The sequence below is a fragment of the Typopeltis vanoorti genome, chromosome 17 (assembly GCF_054136105.1).
Source record: "Typopeltis vanoorti isolate ZY-2024b chromosome 17, IOZ_Tvanoo_1.0, whole genome shotgun sequence".
In the NCBI taxonomy this organism is placed as follows: Eukaryota; Metazoa; Arthropoda; class Arachnida; order Uropygi; family Thelyphonidae; genus Typopeltis; species Typopeltis vanoorti.
The window spans coordinates 98,326,212-98,332,132 of record NC_143565.1 but is presented as its reverse complement, the minus strand read 5'-3'; the positions used below and the strand labels follow the sequence as shown (position 1 = coordinate 98,332,132).

At 31.7% G+C, this 5,921-nt stretch overlaps 1 non-coding gene across 1 annotated transcript; it reads right to left on the bottom strand.

Moving 5' to 3' along the window:
- Window positions 1-202: 202 nt before the first annotated feature.
- On the bottom strand, window positions 203-284 carry TRNAS-AGA (transfer RNA serine (anticodon AGA)). Its single transcript has one exon. It is a non-coding gene; the product is annotated as a tRNA-Ser (tRNA).
- Between the last annotated feature and the right edge of the window lie 5,637 nt (window positions 285-5,921).

The following is a 5,921-nucleotide window of genomic DNA, read 5'->3' as shown; positions in this document are numbered from 1 at the left end:
GGAGGGTTTTTTTTCTTTTTTCCAAAAAAAAAAGAAAAAAAAAAAAAAAAACAGATGGTTGTTATTTATATTATGTTTAGTACTGTTTTAATAACATACATAACGTTTTACTGTTAGACGAAATCTTCTTGGGCTTGTGAATACGTGCGATGTATACTGGTGCAAAACAAGTCTCTAGGCAAACAAACAAAAAAAGAAACTTCGCAGCCGACAGGATTCGAACCTGTGCGGGGAGACCCCAACGGATTTCTAGTCCGTCGCCTTAACCACTCGGCCACGACTGCATATACTTATGTTTTTCTAATTAAGTGTAATCATTTTTTAAGAATTACTGGTAAATACATGCATGTTTGGAAGTGGGGATTTTTTTCAAAAATTCAGAACAGAGTTCAAGGATAAATGAATATTAGAAGGCAAAAACATTCTACATTTTATAAAGAAAATTAAAATTGTAAATAAAGAAATTTCAAATTGAAAAGTATTATAATTAAAAAAAAAGTATATCACATCGATTTATTCAATTACAAGAAAACAAATCTCAGTGGTGCGTCTGCCGTCGCTACCAATTTACTCTCCAATATTTTGGAATAGTTCAACCCCTTAAACTCAATTCAATCTTCTTATAAAATCTTGAACTTTCCTTTTCATTAAAAGTAGTTATTCAGCTTACTGCAACATATATTTCTGTTTATGTACCACCTGTATATATCGAACCATCCATATTTACGACACATATATTTTCTTATTCTTATCCCTCTTAAAAATAAAAATTAATCAGTAAAATCGATCTAAAAAATATTAATCGTGCTATCAATTTCTAATTTGTTTCCTCCTCTCACATTAAAATATATAAACTTTTTTGGTTTCCAGACATGTTTGGAAATGCGATCCCTATATCCGTTATTATTTTACAATGCAACATCGATGAATGAATTTAGGGAGATATATGACAAGGCATTTTGTGAGTTAGATCAGTTACCCATCAAATTTGTTACTATTAAGTGAAAAGTGTAAACAGTTGATTATGATATAAATAAACGGATAATGAATTCATAATGAAAGGATTCAAAATGAAACTTATGGAGACGAAAACACACCTGATGGAGTAATTACTTTAAGAAAATAATATACGATGTTTCGTCCTCTGTATTAAAGTCATCATCAGGAAAACATACATATGTACAGGACACAAGCTACATAATGCTACACAAAAGTAAGACGAATCTAAATGTTCTGTTAATCGTTTACCCTAGCCTGACCTCTGGTGAAAAAATAAATAAAATATGAGTAAATAGAATATATACAAAATTAATTCATAAAATAAAATAAACTTTATATATATATATATCAGTATAATAATATACAGTTTTTGTCTCCATAAGTTTTTTCATATATATATATGTTTTATTTTATTTTATTTTTATTTTTTTGGTAGGATGAATTGGCTTAATTGTTCCTACTACACGGCACAGGAATAGTAACTTCAAGTTCAGAAATACTGATATTGTGTACGCATCGCATAAACTATTTTTTACGATTACTGTTTGAATATTGGAAAATGTGCTTCTTCTAGCATCAATATCGAATTTAGATGAGGTGCTGGCAAGAATTACTGGCGGTCTCCCAGTGCGTCTATAGGTTAAAATGTCCTTGGACACAATCCAATTTCCAAGATCAACCTCGCCTTCATATAGAATGAAACTAATAACAAGACCACAGACGATAAACACCGGAACAACTGATCATAACTGATTACAGTTGAACAGCTTTCAATGCACAATTTAAACCATTTCACAAATGAAGAATTGATTACAAATGCCAAATTATTATACATAATTAATCACTATAATCAATAATAATAATATTCGAATTAAGAACACTGAAATTCATATTGAGCACGAATTTCAAATTGCTCTTGTTTTTTGATGATCAGAACTATTAACAAATTCCATTTTTTTTTTTTAACTCGAAGGTTTTACAAACATCTTAAACCGATTTTGTTTAAATGCGTTTCAAATCTTCATAATTTCTTTTTTTTCGGTCAAGAACACAATCCATCTTTAGGACTTGAGTTGTGCTTCGCTACTTCTTTAATCTCTATATGATATGAAGCAGATATAGATTTTACGGTTGAGCACATCGGTAAACCCCAACAGAGAAGAAACGAAGCATAAAATAATAATAATAATAATAAAGCTGTGCTGATTATCACGATCTGGAAAGTTATATGGGATAGTAATTTGGAATAAATATACTCCCTTTGCAAAAATAAAAATAGCTAAAAGCAAATGTCACAGAAAACAACTTATTCCACTGAATCCTACTGGCATACGTCTGCACGATTTCTTGGCAATTTATTTATCGAATCCGACCAGGGAAAGGTTGTAACTCTATACAGCTTAGGCAGACTATAGGGATTATTATTATTATTTTAATTTATTTTTACATAATTAAGAAACTCTGCTCAAGAGACTAAACATGGAACTTTTTCAAGCTAATATAAACCTACAATAAGCGGAGGCAGTGGTGTGTTCACGCCGGGCGATGAAATTTCGCAAACATCCATGTCCACAGTGGGTTTTGAACCCGCATCTTGTTGACTGGAGAGTGGGTACTTTATCCACTAGGCAAACTAGGCCAGTATACTCCAAAATACGTCTTAATCAAATTTTTTACGATACAAAATGTTTCGCCAAAAAACTTAAAGGTAAAATAATATATTCCTCCTTTAATTTTTTTTATTTGTTTGTTTTTCGTAATTATTGTGGATATACTGTGGATCTTATGCCATAAGAATACACTGTCAAAACTAAGCTAAAATAAAATAAAAATAATTTTAAAGTATTTCACCAGCAAACTAAGCTCGTATTCTCGTAGTTAACGTAAAAAACAACAACAACAACAAAAAAAAAACATCATACATTTTTGCAGGTTTGTTTTTATTTACTCAAATTTGAATAAAAGCAAAAATTGTATTTTTAGAATTATCCCATTCTGAAATTGACAGTCCTCTGGAACTATTATTCGTTTGTTCGATAATACGATTTTCTATCAGTTCAGGAGTCTGAAATATAGCTGTTCTATGAAATATCAGTTATAGCATTGGAATTATTTATTCATGAAAGCCACTGTAGATTATTTATTTTGCGCTGAAATTAAAAACAGGAGTAAATAAAGCCGCGAAATCCATTCTGAGAGATTTCGAGTTTTTTTTTTTTTTTTTTTTTTCTGCGCTATGCTCGCCATACGCTTCGATAAAAATTCATTAAAAAACTCATTACTAAACCTAACTTCCGAAAATTTAATGAATGTGGCAATTAGTCTTAAACCTATTAAATATATTTCGTTTGTCGAATTGCGTGTGTTCTGGACGTTTGCCTGTTTTGCAGGGAGGAGAGGGATGAAAATCAACAAGAAATACAAACTCTTAATAGTATTTACACGAATTCAAAGTGGAATTTTTTCAGGCCGTATTAAAACCTCCAGATATTAGTGTTACATGACACCACCACAGAGTCCAAGGCTTTATCGCCAAGGATACTTCACACTGCACAAACCACTCTCTATCCTATTTCATACATCATAGAAAACATTTTATTTTACAGTTGTTTAAGTTACTATTGTTCAAAATGGAGTCGCTGTTAGCATAAATACACAGCTTGACTCGTTGGAACATATTATGAATAGTGTAATAATAATCCTTGCTTCGTCACTGCAGCATAAGAAGTTCACCGAAGCACAACAATTTCGATTGGGTTAAAGATAATGTGGAGAAAATCACGTAATGTCAAAACCAGATATTTCCCCTTATTTTTATTTCTGAATCATTTCTATTATTTTCGAGATTTTTTTCAATTTATGTTATTATAATAAATATAGAAATAAATAGATTGGATGACTGATGAAATTCTTTCTCTCATGGATCAACGCAGTCATATAAAAATCATAATCCAACAAAATATACAGAGGTTCAGAAAATTATTAAGCACAAGATCAAAAAAGTAAAAAAAATCTGGATGAATGAAAAATGTAAAGAAATAGAAATTATACAGGAAAAACATGACAATTTTAATCTACACAAAAAGATGAAAGAGACGTCAGGTTTATATAAGAAAAAACAATTCTGTATCCTTCGAAACAAAAAGGGAGAAATTATATCCAAAAAGGATGACAAAATACAAGAATGGGTGAAATATGTAGAAGAACTCTTTACTGATAACAGACAGAACCCAGAAATACTTATGAACATATGGAAGGTCCATGCATTCTAAAATCAGAGGTAGAATGTGCATTAAACTCAGCTAAAAATGGTAAAGCCCTAGGACCAGATAGAATACAAGCAGAAATAGTAAAGTTATTAGAAGGTGACAACATTAACATATTAGTAAAGCTATTTAATAAGATCTACGATACAGGTATAATCCCTCAAGACTGGTTACAGTCGACCTTCATCATGCTACCTAAAAAAGTAAATGCGAAAACTTGTAATGACTATAGAATGATCAGCCTAATGAGTCACGTTCTCAAAATGTTTCTGAAAATAATTCAAAAAAGAATATACAGAAAATGTGAAGACACCATCAGTGATACCCAATTCGGCTTTAGAAACGGCTTGGGAACAAGAGAGGCCCTTTTCTGTTCTCAGATCTTATTTCAAAAATGTATTGACCAAAACAAGGTAATATTCATTTGCTTCATCGACTTCGAGAAAGCATTTAATATAGTCCAACATACTAAAATGATTGTACTATTAAAAAGAATTGGATTAGATGGTAAAGACATCAGGATCATTGAAAACTTATATTGGAACCAAAAGGTATCTGTTCAAGTTGATGACATTATTACAGACTCCATTAACATTAAACGAGGAGTAAGGCAAGGATGTGTGCTGTCACCTCTTCTTTTTAACATCTACTCAGAAGCCATATTTCAAAAAGTCTTGGAAGGAAGAAAGGAAGAGATTAGTGTAAATGGTGAAATCATCAGTAACATCCGATATGCCGATGATACAGCTCTTCTGGCTGACAGTATTCAGGATCTTCAAAATCTTTTAGAACTAATAAATGCAGAGAGTGAAAAAATGGGATTAAAAATAAATATCACTAAAACTAAATTCATGGTCATAAGTAAGAAACCAATTCTTAATTTAGCACTTTCTTTAAATAGGAAACAAATAGAAAGAGTGGCAAAGTTTAAATATCTCGGATGCTGGTTAAATGAAGATTGCAATCCAGAAATGGAAATAAAAGTTAGAATTGAAATGGCAAGAAAAAGTTTTCTCTTGATGAAATCAACACTGTGTAACCGCAGTTTAAACTTAGAGCTTAGAGTACGCATGGTTAAATGCTATGTATGGTCTGTACTGCTGTACGGTGCAGAAACTTGGACCTTGAAGATAACATCAATAAAAGGACTTGAAGCCTTTGAGATGTGGTTATACAGACGAATATTAAAAATCCCATGGACAGCAAAAACGTCCAATCAGGAAGTACTGGAACAAATGGGGAAATCACGTGAACTTTTAGATACCATAAAAAGAAGGAAAACTGCATATCTTGGTCACCTACTTCGTAATGAAAAATATAAGATACTTCAATTGATTATAAAAGGGAAGATAAATGGAAGAAGAGGACAAGGAAGACGAAGAAAATCTTGGCTGGCAGATATCAGACAGTGGACTGGTATGAACTCTGAGAGACTGCTCAGAATAGCTGAGAATCGCTCAAAATTTGCCAAGGTGGTCGCCGACCTCCGATAGGAGATGGCACTCAAAGAAGAAGATAATAAATATAAATATTATAAATACTGGATTATTATAATACCGAACTCCTTTGCATTTGCTTCAGGGGCGGCTCGTGCATAGGCACTACGGAACTGCAGCACTCCCAATTTTTTTCGATATATAAATATATTTATTAATT